Here is a 14294-nt window from a genome sequence, read left to right as displayed (position 1 = left end):
ATGGTACCTCATAGTGGTTTTGATTTGCATTTCTCTGATAATGAGTGATGTTGGGCATCACACTCTCTGACACATCACAGCAGGATCCTCTATGACCCACCTCCCAGAATATTGGAAATAAAAACAAAAATAAACAAATGGGACCTAATTAACCTTAAAAGCTTCTGTACATCAAAGGAAACTATTAGCAAGGTGAAAAGACAGCCTTCAGAATGGGAGAAAATAATAGCAAATGAAGCAACTGACAAACAACTAATCTCAAAAATATACAAGCAACCCCTACAGCTCAACTCCAGAAAAATAAATGAACCAATCAAAAAATGGGCCAAAGAACTAAATAGACATTTCTCCAAAGAAGACATACAGATGGCTAATAAAGCAAATTCTCCGTGGAGAAGAAAATCGATTCCAGAGGAAACACTGAAAGGTAGGAAATAATGAATATCACAACGTATAAAGAAGAGAAAACTTAATACATGCTAAACTAAAATAAATGCCTTTTGGGATTTAAATGAAATCTTTTGGGATTTAATTAAATTTAAACTAAATTATTTAAATAAAATAAATGATAACAGTTATCAAAAGAGGTGGGGGAGATAATAAGTTTAGATACTTAGCTGTGGTTCCTGGCAATTTCTTGCACTGCTTGGAATTCATAAAATTTAATTAATCAACAATACATATTGAAACTCTTGGGTACCTGCCAACAGAATGATAAAAGTGATATTTATAATTTCATAGCAGGGAATGATTGAATAATAACAAAAATTAATTAAAATAAGTCAAGAAGCCTTAAAAGAACAAAGAAAAAAATTTGATGATTAGAAAAAAACAGTAATACAATCCATTTAAACCCAAACACATCAACAGTTATATTAAATATATACACAGTAATCATTCAAATTTACAATAAACTTATTGGATTGGATTTTAAAAATTCAGCTTTAAATTCTTTTCTTTACCCTTGGTTTAGGGGAGAATTAAAACTTAATATAACTGGTCAAGATTAAAAATTTATCAATATAAATTTGTTTTCTAGATAAATTAAAGTGAGGAAATTTAGTTTAAAAAATTTCCATTTTTTGGATTAAAGATCTAAACGTAAGACCAGAAACTATAAAACTCCTAGAGGAGAACATAGGCAAAACACTCTCCGACATACATCACAGCAGAATCCTCTATGACCCACCTCCCAGAATATTGGAATTAAAAGCAAAAATAAACAAATGGGACCTAATTAACCTTAAAAGCTTCTGCACATCAAAGGAAACTATTAGCAAGGTGAAAAGACAGCCTTCAGAATGGGAGAAAATAATAGCAAATGAAGCAACCGACAAACAACTAATCTCAAAAATATACAAGCAACTCCTACAGCTCAACTCCAGAAAAATAAACGACCCAATCAAAAAATGGGCCAAAGAACTAAATAGACATTTCTCCAAAGAAGACATACAGATGGCTAACAAACACATGAAAAGATGCTCAACATCACTCATTATCAGAGAAATGCAAATCAAAACCACTATGAGGTACCATTTCACACCAGTCAGAATGGCTGCGATCCAAAAGTCTACAAATAATAAATGCTGGAGAGGGTGTGGAGAAAAGGGAACCCTCTTACACTGTTGGTGGGAATGCAAACTAGTACAGCCACTATGGAGAACAGTGTGGAGATTCCTTAAAAAACTGGAAATAGAACTGCCTTATGATCCAGCAATCCCACTGCTGGGCATACACACTGAGGAAACCAGAAGGGAAAGAGACACGTGTACCCCAATGTTCATCGCAGCACTGTTTATAATAGCCAAGACATGGAAGCAACCTAGATGTCCATCAGCAGATGAATGGATAAGAAAGCAGTGGTACATATACACAATGGAGTATTACTCAGCCATTAAAAAGAATACATTTGAATCAGTTCTAATGAGGTGGATGAAACTGGAGCCTATTATACAGAGTGAAGTAAGCCAGAAGGAAAAACATAAATACAGTATACTAACGCATATATATGGAATTTAGAAAGATGGTAACAATAACCCTGTGTACGAGACAGCAAGAGAGACACCGATGTATAGAACAGTCTTATGGACTCTGTGGGAGAGGGAGAGGGTGGCATGATTTGGGAGAATGGCATTGAAACATGTAAAATATCATGTATGAAACGAGTTGCCAGTCCAGGTTCAATGCATGGTACTGGATGCTTGGGGCTAGTGCACTGGGACGACCCAGAGGGATGGTATGGGGAGGGAGGAGGGAGGAGGGTTCAGGATGGGGAACACATGTATACCTGTGGCGGATTCATTTTGATATTTGGCAAAACTAATACAATTATGTAAAGTTTAAAAATAAAATAAAATTAGAAAAAAAAATTTCCATTTTTAATGGCATACTATATAGTGTTGGGTATAATTTCAAATTTGAGAAAAGCTGTTCCTCAAACTCAATGAAACAAACATTGTTTAAATTGATTTTCTTCAACCATCTCCTAGAAATGTGTTTCCAAAAGCACATTGGTCATCTTTCCTTACTGCTAAGATTTTTAACTTTTCCATTTCCCAGTCTTCTGGTAAATACATTTTTTTGTATTTTCACCCTTCATGCTCACCTCCCTATTATTTTCAATGCTCATTTTCTTCTTCCTATTTTTCTCTTAACATCATGTTTCAAAATTTAAAATTTCCATATAATAAAAAATCAAGTTGTGAATAAGAGAAACTTGAAATACCTCTTTAGAACATCTATTCTATTTTGATTGCTTTGGTTGAAATGAGGAATAAGTAGGATTATTTTCCTAACACTTCAGACTTACAAGGCCAGAGTCTGTTGGGACAGGAGGAAATGATATTCAATACATTTGAACTAGTTCTGGACAATAGCAAAACTTCCTTGCATCCAGGAATAAGAGTAGGAAGGATAATCAGAGACCAGAAATTAGTAAGAAAATAGTGAACGTCTATTGGGAAAGGTAACCCATCTCTCTGAATATGGTCTGAGTTGAGTGATAATAAATGATAAGCTCGTGTAATTGGTTATAGAAGCCCTATATGGAGATCCACATGTTAAACCCTAGAACCCATCAATGCTAATCTTATTTGAAAAAAGAAAGCTCTTGAAGATGTGATTAAGAACTTTTAAATGGAAAAATTATCCTGGATTATTTGATTGAGTACTAAAGGCATTACCCTGCATGTTCATCTAAGGAAGAGGCACTAGGAGATTACCCACAGAGAGAAAAAGGTGATGTGATAACAGGAGCAGAGATTAGAGTGATGAGGCCACAAGCCAAAGAAGGCTGGAAGTCAGCAGAAACTAAAGGAGGCTGGGGATGGATTCTTTCCTAGACCCTCCAGAAGAAGCTTGGTCCTGGTAACACCTTGATTTGGGATTCTATAATTTTGGCCTCTAGAACTATCAGGGAATACCTTTCTGTTGTTTCAAGCTATCAAGTTTGTGGTGATTTCTTGAAGCAGTGACAGAAAACTGATAAGAGTCAAGTATGTTTGAAGGGAGAAGATCCAAGCGTAGGGGGAGCTCATTCTCCATTTTCTGGACAGAAGTCAATAAGAATGGAGACCGTGGGGCGGAAATGGTCACCTAGGCTGTCTACAGATGTAGCCTGACAGATCATCTCACCACTCTGCCACAGCACAGGGACAGTAAAAGATTCCTGAGCTGCTGAGAGTAGCACGCAGTCATGACAGGTCCTAGAAATCCCCAAGTGTCCCATGGCCCCATATGTACAAGCATAGCTTAAGAATCCATTTCTCTGAGAAGTGAAAGTTTTCCCAACACCACTTACTGAAGAGACTGTCCTTTCCCCATTTGTGTCACAGATTGCCTGTTCTGTCACAGATGAGCTGACCATAAGTGTGAGCTTATCTTGGGGCTCTGTATTCAGAGGCAATCGATCTGTGCATCTGTTTTTGTGTCACTTCAGCTTCATAGTATCAGTTGAAGTCAAGGAACATGATACTTCCAGCTTTGTTCTTTTTCTCATCACTTCACATCTTTCATATGTGTTAATTTTAGCTTGAAGCACATTATTCTTGCTATTTTCTGTCTGTCTCTCATGTTACATGAAGATACCCTTAAAGGGCAGGGGATGTTTCTTGTGTACTCTCCTATCTTTAAGACTCTTGGCCCAAATAAATTCTAAATAGATAAACATATATAAATGTTGCCTACATGAATGAATGGAATGCAGGTGAATTCATGGATGTCTTGCAAGGACTTACACCCTATAAATCTTCTCCCACTGAAGCATCTTTGCTTTTTGACTCATATTAAAGAGAATTCTCTCAAATTCCACTGCTGGGTATATCATATGCGATAGATCCTTTTAGTACAGACCTCTTCAGATACAAAAGATCTCTTGTATTTTTAGTTGGCTAAGAATTTTTTCTTTTAGCAGTTAATAAAAGTTAAAATTTATCAAATGCATTTTTGCATTTCATTGGATGGTCATAGAATTCTAATCTGTTAAAATGGTGAATTATAGAATTGTTAAAGCAAACTTCCATTCTCTGAATACACTCTAATCAAGATGTATCATCTTTTAATATGTATTTGACTTCAGTTTGTTTAGTTTGCATCTTTGTTTTTGCGTGAGAGTGTTCCTTTGTTTTTCTTGAGTTTTTCTTGTATCCATGCATGAAACAATACATTTTAACCAGAGATTATTAAGTGTAAGTTTCTTCTTTTTCACACCTTGCAGTATAGGGACTCCACTGTGGATAATTTTGGACATGGGAATTGACTGTGCTTCCTGGGGGTTTTGTCATTAACTTTTTAGTCAGTCTGGGGAGGGTGGTTGGGTAGTAAAAGGTAACCAATGAGTAACAAATCATACACATTTACTACCTTTGGCAAAGAGGAATATTCCCCATATATAGATCAGGTAATAAACGAATGCTGATAAATTGTAAAGCAAGAAATCTTTTGTGGCAAAGAATATTTGAAATATTTATTTTCTGTTAAATTCTTATTTGATTTAGAATATTGTTTTAAATTAAATTCTAAATTATAAGAAAAATAATAGCTAAGATTATGGACATTTGAATGGAATATATTATTATTTCATACATTCACAGATTGATATGGATATATGACGGGTGATGGGGATAATGTTTGGTAACTATAACAAAGGTAATCAGTGCAATGAGATCTTTTTTTCTCCCACCAGGAAATAGAAAACTGCTCTATTTTGTGTGACTGAAAAGGGACAGAACTTCTCCAAATCTTTACAAGCTACTGACAGCAGCATCATGAACAGCAGCTCATCCAGCGTTGCAGCTGTGCAGCTCTGCTACGAGCACCTGAACGGATCCTGTGTGAAAACCCCCTACTCACTAGGTCCCCGCCTGATCCTGTACACAATGTTTGGTTTTGGAGCTGTGCTGGCTATATTTGGAAATCTCTTGGTAATGATTTCCATTCTCCACTTCAAGCAGCTGCATTCTCCAACCAATTTTTTGATCGCTTCCCTGGCTTGTGCGGACTTCATGGTGGGAGTGACTGTGATGCCCTTCAGCATAGTGAGGTCCGTGGAGAGCTGCTAGTATTTTGGGGAGAGTTACTGTCAATTTCATTCCTGTTTTGACGTGTCATTCTGTCTAGCTTCCATCTACCACTTGTGCTTTATCTCTCTGGACAGGTACATTGCCGTCTCTGACCCCCTGGTCTATCCAATCAGGTTCACTGTGTCTGTTTCTGGCATGTGTATTGCCTTCTCCTGGCTCTTTTCGATTATTTATTCTTTTTCCCTTCTTGGCACAGGAGCAAATGCAGTTGGACTGGAGGATCTAGTAAGTGCTCTCACCTGTGTGGGAGGCTGTCAAATTGCAATGAATCAAAGTTGGGTATTGGTGAATTTTCTATTATTTTTCATCCCCACCCTTGTGATGATAATTCTTTACTCCAAGATTTTCCTCATTGCTGAACAACAGGCTAGAAAAATTGAGAGTCTGAACATTAAGACTGGGCAATGCTCAGAAAGCTACCAAGACAGAGTGGCCAAGAGGGAGAGAAAGGCAGCGAGAACACTGGGCGTGGCAGTGCTAGCGTTTCTGGTCTCCTGGCTGCCTTACTTTCTGGATGCCATCACTGATGCCTTCCTAGGCTTCATCACTCCCACATATGTTTATGAAATACTGGTTTGGATTGCTTATTATAACTCAGCTATGAACCCCTTGATTTATGCTTTCTTTTATCCTTGGTTTCGAAAAGCCATCAAACTCATTGTCACTGGCAAAGTCTTGAGAGCGAATTCCTCGACAGTAAATTTATTTTCTGGGTAAGTTCACTTTTAAGATCGAGAAATTGAAAATAGATTCACAGTGAACACACCATTGGGTAGAAAACTTAATCATTTATGTGCAAGATCTTCTAAGGCAAAATGCTTCTGATATGACCTAAACTCTTAAATTCAGTTTCATCATTCTTTAATCAATATAACATAAAAACCTGGTTGTTATGGAAACTGCATGACCTTAGAGCCAGAAACCTTTAACACCGATCTGGGGGTGCTACTTCTCTCTGAACTTCACTGTGTTTCTCTAGTTAATAATCTCCCCTTTATAGCATCCTTAAAAAAATTTAAAAGAATGCATGACAAGGATCTAGTATATTTTTGTTATTCTAAATCCTCCCTTTTATTACTTTATGATAGTTCAATCCCTGGTTAAGAGTTTTCTTTATTCCTTTGTAATATTTTTCTATTAAAATGCAAAGGAGCTGGAAGATCCAGAGGTCCTGGTCTAGGGAGGGCAAAGTATTGAATCTGCACTGTCAGGTTTTCAGATTTCTGAGTCAGGGATATGATGATCAGAGTCAGGTAAAATCAATCCAGAGACAGAGTTCTTTACTACCCTATCAGTTGAATTATTTACTATGGGAAAGGTAATTGGTGTCATAAATAACTTTCATTTGTTGAATGAGCTTCTACTTGGTGATTATCTGCTCATAACATTTCAGCTGTGTTTAGAAATTTTACCAGTTAACTTATGTTTATTGCATGCATTGGTTTCTAAGATTGTCATTCATTATTGTACTTTATCTTAAATTAACTTACTATTTCCTCACTTTTGCATTATTCCAAAAATTACTTATAAGAGTTTTCAAGGATTCAGACAAAAGCTCAAATTAAAAATGTGTCCAAAAGAATAGAAAACTGAAGTGAAGAGTGTAAAGGATGGCAGACAGAGGCCGATAAATGCATTCTGTGGGATCCACAGATTTGAAACTGAATAAGTTAAGCAACTCACGTTGGATACAACTTAGCCAGCTTTTCAGACATGCAGACTTGTTCTTGGTACTGAGATTGGAGGATGTTGTATATCTTTTTTTAAAATAAATTTTTAAAATTTTTAAATAAATTGCTTAATTCTATTCTAAGTTTAGCTTTGTTGTCATCAGACGTCAAGATTTAAAAAGTCAGTGTCACATCTTTGTAGCAGGAGTAAATACACATCAATATATTCTTGTTATTTTTCTGTAATTTCTTGCTTGCTGTAAATCAGTCTTATATTAGCACATCATTTCTATTGTTAAACAAATGCTTCAGATTGGTAAACTTTTCCTGAGATAGTGAATTATTTCTGATTATATTCTACTTGTGTGAAACTCTTGATCTGATGATTAAAGATGATAGACATGATTTAAAGGCACTCTAGACTGCTTAGTTTAGCCACAATTCTTCAGTTCTGAACTGGAATTTATCAGCTTATTTTCATTTAGTGGTTTCAATGCAGTAACTTTAATTCTGTTTCACAGCTATAGAGAAATCATATTTCCTCATTTTAAATATAAGAAAGCTAAAATTAAAGTGTTTACAAACTCTGCTGAATATCATAAAGCTTCCAGATTCAAACAAGTGCTTCTAACATCTTGTTCAATACATTTTCACTTGTCTTTTTTTAGTAGAGCTTGACATGTACTAGACAAATCATTAATTGTTCAACTTTCCTAACCTACATTTCTTCTGTTTTTATAACTATATCAGGACTTTCTTCTTTAAAAAAAATTTAAGCTCCTGCTCTCATTTTTCTCTACTATGAATTACTCTGGTTGTGTGGGAACTAATTCATTGGCCTTTGTTTCAATGAACATTCATTGAGTGCTTCTGATATGCAAACCTAAGAATGCTTTGAGTTATAGGCCACTCGTTCTGTGCTTGGGACTGACGTACCTACCCTACTTAGTCTTCACAATACTATGTGAGAGAGAGAGTACTATTGCTATGTTATTATTACTTCTGGGCCATAAATGAGGGACAAGGGGCATAATGAGGTGAGTCTCATTCCCAAGGTGGTGTATTTGTTAAACAATAGAGCTGATACTCACATCCAAAGAATCAGAGAATAAGTAAAGTAACCAATAATTCTTTCTACTCTGTTGGGGCCCAGGCACTGCAGTCAAGGTACTGAGAGCAATATGAACACAAGACTTTGTACCAATTGTTTTAAAGGAAAAAAATCAGTCATCACAGAGAACAGACTAAACACAATTCTTTGGAGATACCAATACATTGAAGGGAGTAATTGATTTAGTGATGTATTATTTTAACCTACAATTCTTCATTATGTATTTTACTGTACCAAGTTTTCCCCCTGAGGGTGAAGGGAGGTTCATTTAAATAAATTACCTCTTAATTTCTGCAGCAGGATTGGTCTGCACATCAAGCAAATACAGGCTCTTGTTTTTTCTATTACTGATTATTTGGTTCCTTTGAGCCTCTTCCCCATAGTAAGTCTTTTACATTCAAAACACTTCATGCCATCTTTGTGGTGTGGGTTTCCGAATTGCATTTAACTTTTTTTCATGGATATAGTATAGTATTATTATAGCGAATGATTATATTTGCACCTTATATGCTCCTTGAATAGCTCATGTATTAACAATATGTTGTAAAGTTTGTCTTCATTTTTTTCGTGAATGAGAAATTAAAACAGTAGCAATTAAATACCTATCTAAATAGCTCCTACCTTCTTAGGAACCTTTGTTCATTTGTCCCTTACACTACTTGCAGCTTTCTGATCATATGTTGGACATATTTATATTATATTTATACACATATATATTTATAGTGTCCTATCTCTCCTCCTGCACTGTGGCCCACAATGCGTCTGCAATACGGGAGACTTGGGTTTGATCCCTTGGTTGGGAAGATCCACTGGAGGAGGGCATGGCAACCCACTCTAGTATTTTGCCTGGGGAATCCCCATGGACAGAGGAGCCTGGTGGGCTACAGTCCATAGGGTTGCAAAGAATTGGACATGACTGACCGACTAAGCACATCTCTCCCCCACAGTGCATGCCCCAGAAGAAAGCACATTTCTCCCCCACAATGCATGCCCCAGAAGAAAATGACCTACTTGTTTATATGAGTAGTTTCAAGATGAACCTTCCACTTTGCTTGAAATATAGGGGAAACTCAACACCTATTGCTGAATAAATAAATACATGTTTTCTTTAAATATAGAAATACTTCTTAGACATTGGGGAAAAATTGCACAGCATGAAAGTTGAGAGTTAAGTTTCATTTAGAGCAAAACAAGAACTGCAGCCCAGAAGACGGCATTTCAGAGAGCTTTAAAGAACTGCTCCGAGGAGGCAAGGGGAGGAACTAGATATATAGGAGTTTTGCAACACAGGGTGGATAGTTGGGAATATCAAAAATTACTGTTAATTAAATAAAGCAGACGTGTCAAGTTAAGAAATTTAATGCTCTTCTATATATGGGAAGAAGTAAGAGTCTGGGCTCACTGAAACCATTCCTTTGATATGCCCTCAGCTGCCTGGGGTCAGTATCCTGTATTTTAACATTCTGAGTATTCTCAGGTCTCACTGTAGGGAGTGGTACAGTGTGATGGTTATTAGATGGTAGGTATTCTTTTCTGACTTTGGTCAGGACTCAGAGGCTCATGTTGGAGGACTGTAGTTGCTGATGATTGTAACATTCTTGTTTACTGATATGACAGGACATATTCTATTTCTCATAGATTATATAAGAATACACATTTTGTTCAGTCACTCAGTTGTGTCTGACTCTTTGCAACCCCATGGACTGCAGCACACCACGCTTCCCTCTCCTTCACCATCTCCTGGAGCTTGCTCAAACTTGTGTCCATTGAGTCTGTGATGCTAACCAACCACCTCAGCCTCTTCGTCCCCTTCGATTCTGCCTTCAATCTTTCCCAGCATCAGGGTCTTTTCTAATAAATCATCTCTTCATATCAGGTGGTGAAAATATTGGAGCTTCAGCTTCAGCTTCAGCATCAGTCCTTCCAACAAATAATCAGGACTGATTTCCTTTAGGATTGACTGGTTGGATCTCCTTGCAGTCCAAGGGACTCTCAAGAGTCTTCTCCAACACCACAGTTCAAAAGCACCAATTCTTCAGTGTTCAGCTTTCTTTATAGTCCAACTCTCACATCCATACATGACTACTGGAAAAACCATAGCTTTGACTAGACGGACCTTTGTTGGCAAAGTAATATCTCTGGTTTTTAACGCTGTCTAGGTTGGTCATAGCTTTTCTTCCAAGGAGCAAGCACCTTTTAATTTCATAGCTGCAGTCACCATCTGCAGTGATTTTGGAGCCCAGAAAAGACTCTCAATGTTTCCATTGTTTACCCATCTATTTGCCATGAAGTGATGGGACTGGATGCTATGATCTTAGTTTTTTGAATATTGAGATTTAAGCCAAATTTTTCACGCTCCTTTTTCACTTTCATCAAGAGGCTCTTTAGTTCTTCTTCTCTTTCTGCCATAAGGGTGGTATCATCTTCATAGCTGAGATTATTGATATTTCTCACAGCAGTCTTGATTCCAGCATGATTTCCAGCTCCAATCTTTATCCAGCCCAGCATTTTGCAGGATGTATTCTTCATATAAGTTAAATAAGCAGAGTGACAATATACAGCCTTGATGTACTCCTTTCCCAATTTGGAATCAGTCTCTTGTTCCATGTCCAGTTCTAACTGGTACTTCTTGACCTGCATACAGATTTCTAGGGGGCAGGTAAGGTGGTCTGGTATTCCCATCTCTTTAAGAATTTTCCACAGTTTGTTGTGATACACATAGTCAAAGGTTTTAGTGTAGTGAATGAAGGAGACATAGATGCTTTTCTGGAATTCTCTTGCTTTTTCTGTGATCCAACGAATGTTGGCAATTTGGTCTCTGGTTCCTCCGCCTTTTCTAAATCCAGCTTGAACATCTGGAAGTTTTTGGTTCACATACTGTCGAAACTTAGCTTGAAGGATTTTGAGCATTACCTTGCTAGCATGTGAAATGAGTAGCAATTGTGCAGAAGTTTGAACATTCTTTGGCATTGCCTTTCTTTGGAATTGGAGTGAAAACTAATCTTTTTCAGTCCTGTGGCCACCGTTGAGTGTTTTAAATTTGCTGACATATTGAGTGCAGTACTTAACAGCTTTATCTTTTAGAATTTGAAATAGCTCAGCTGGAATTCCATCACCTCCACTAACTTTATTCATAGTGATGCTTCCTAAATTCCACTTGTCTTCACACTCCAGAATGTCTGGGTGTAGGTGAGTGATCAGACAATTGTGGTTATCTGGGTCATTAAGATCTTTTCACATACATTAGATAAATAACTTTTTATGCATCATACTATTTATAGTAATACCAAAATTGCAGACACTACAGACACTTATTTTGTAGTTCTTGGGATCATTCCCTGGAAGAAGCATTCCTCTTTGTCAGACATTTGTAGGTAAATTCATATCACATTAGCCACATTTTCTTGACCTTCCAATCATTAGCCCATTTTGATAAATGTATAAAATGCTAAAACTGAAGGCAACTTTGAGATGATCTATTCTGAACCATCCCTTTTTATTTTTAGAGACTCTAATTTTAGTACTTTCATAATGGACATGCATAACAGATATAATCTATTCATACTTATATAATTTGATGAATTTTGACATTTGTAGACACCTGTAAAGTTATTATAAAAATCAAGACTGAACATATATCAGTTCAGTTCAGTTCATTCACTCAGTCATGTCTAACTCTTTGTAACCCCATGGACTGCGGCATGCCAGGCTTCGCTGTTCTTCACCAACTCCTGGAGCTTGTGCAAACTCATGTCCATCGAGTCAGTGATGCCATCCAACCATCTCATTCTCTGTTGTCCCCTTCTCCTCCTGCCTTCAATCTTTCCCAGCATCAGGGTCTTTTCCAATGAGTCAGTTCTGTGCATCAGGTGGCCAAAGTATTAGAGTTTCAGCTTCAACAACAGTCCTTTCAATGAATATTCAGGACTGATTTCCTTTTGGATTGACTGATTTGATCTGCTTGCAATCCAAGACTTTTAAGAGTCTTGTCCAACACCACAGTTCAAAAACATTAATTTCTTTGGCACTCAGCTTTCTTTATAGTCCAACTCTCACTTCCATACCTGACTACTGGAAAAAGCATAGCTTTTCCAGTATAGACAGACCTTTATTGACAAAGTAATGTCTCTGAATTTCAATATGCTATCTAGGTTGGTCATAGCTTTTCTTCCAAGGAGCAAGCATCTTTTAATTTCATGGCTGCAGTCACCATATGAGTGATTTTGGAGCTAAAAAATAAAGTATCTCACTGTTTCCATTGTTTACCCATCTATTTGCCATGAAGTGATGGGACTGGATGCCACGATCTTAGTTTTCTGCATGTTGAATTTTAAGCCAATTTTTTCACTCTCCTCTTTCAATTTTGTCAAAAGACTACTTAGTTCTTTGCTTTCTGCCATAAGGGTGGTGTCATCTGCATATCTGAGGTTATTGATATTTCTCCCGGCAATCTTGATTCCAGCTTGTGCTTCCTCCAGCCCAGCGTTTCCCATGATGTACTCTGCATATAAGTTAAATAAGCAGAGTGACAGTATACAGCCTTGACGTACTCCTTTTCCTATTTGGAACCAGTCTGTTGCTCCATGTCCAGTTCTAACTGTTGCTTCCTGACCTGCATATAGTTTTCTCAAGAGGCAGGTCAGGTGGTCTGGTATTCCCATGTCTTGAAGAATTTTCTACAGTTTGTTGTGATCCACACAGTCAAGGCTTTGGCATAGTCCATAAAGCAGATGTAGGAGCTCTCTTGCTTTTTCTATGATCCAACAGATGTTGGCAATTAGATCTCTGATTCCTCTGCCTTTTCTAAATCGAGCTTGAACGTCTGGACTTTCATGGTTCATGTACTGTTGAAGCCTGGCTTGGAGAATCTTGAGTATTACTTTGCTAGCATGTGAGGTGAGTGCAATTGTGTGGTGGTTTGAGCATTCTTTGGCATTGCCTTTCTTTGGGATTGGAGTGAAAACTGACATTTTTCAGTCCTGTGGCTACTGCTGAGTTTTCCAAATTTGCTGGCATATTGAGTGCAGCACTTTCACAGCATCATCTTTCAGGATTTGCAATAGCTCAACTGGCATTCCATCACCTCCACTAGCTTTGCTATATATCACTTCCCAGATTTTTTCATGTCCTTTGTAATGTTCCTCCTGCTCATCTCTACACACTCAACTCTCTTCCATCCCCAGGCAGCCACTGATCAGCTTTATGTCACGCTATACTAATTTGCACTTCCTCAATCAGTTCAGTCACTCAGTCATGTCCGACTCTTTGCCACCCCATAGACCGCAGCAAGCCAGGCCTCCCTGTCCATCACCAACTTCCGGAGCTTGCTCAAACTCATTTCCATCAAGTGGGACTTCCTAGAATTTTATAGAATGTACTTCCTAGCATTTTATATAAATTCAACCATACATTATATTATGTGCTCATTTTTCTTTGAATTATTTCACTCTGATGAATAATATAGAGAATAAGCCACATCAAAGCATGAATCAGCATTTGATTCTTTTTCTTTTTGATTGAATAGTACTTCACTGTGTGAATTGACCACATTTGTTTCTTTTTTTGTTGTTGATTGAGGCTGAATTTGAATCATTCCTTTTCAGGTGCAGGCCCTAGCTTAAGTGACCTGAACAAGGTCCTACAGCCAGAGTCATGAATTCACAGAGTGGGGCCAACCACTCTCCAGAGGGTGTCTGGCTGCATCTGGTCCTGCTGGGACAGCCCGATGGTCCACCTTCATCTGCCCCTCCTCTGGTTCTGCACAAGCTCTCCTTTCTAAGAATTGCTTCACTTCTGCTCCATTATAAGTGGCTTGCCTACTTTTAATGATCCACGACCATCTATTTCTTCTCTATTTTATACTACTGCAAATATTATTTACAAGATATAATCATGTACTTTATTATATTAATTATAATTCAGTAGAATAAAAAT

The 14294-nt window shown here is 37.4% G+C and overlaps 1 pseudogene; it reads left to right on the top strand.

The window, feature by feature from the left end:
* The first annotated feature begins 5264 nt into the window (after nt 1–5264).
* Nucleotides 5265–6296, top strand: LOC113898733 (annotated as a pseudogene).
* The last annotated feature ends 7998 nt before the right edge of the window (nt 6297–14294 follow it).

The sequence above is a fragment of the Bos indicus x Bos taurus genome, chromosome 9 (genome assembly GCF_003369695.1).
Source record: "Bos indicus x Bos taurus breed Angus x Brahman F1 hybrid chromosome 9, Bos_hybrid_MaternalHap_v2.0, whole genome shotgun sequence".
Lineage (NCBI taxonomy): Eukaryota > Metazoa > Chordata > Mammalia > Artiodactyla > Bovidae > Bos > Bos indicus x Bos taurus.
The sequence above is the reverse complement of the archived record's forward strand: the minus strand, read 5'-3'. Positions and strand labels throughout refer to the sequence as shown.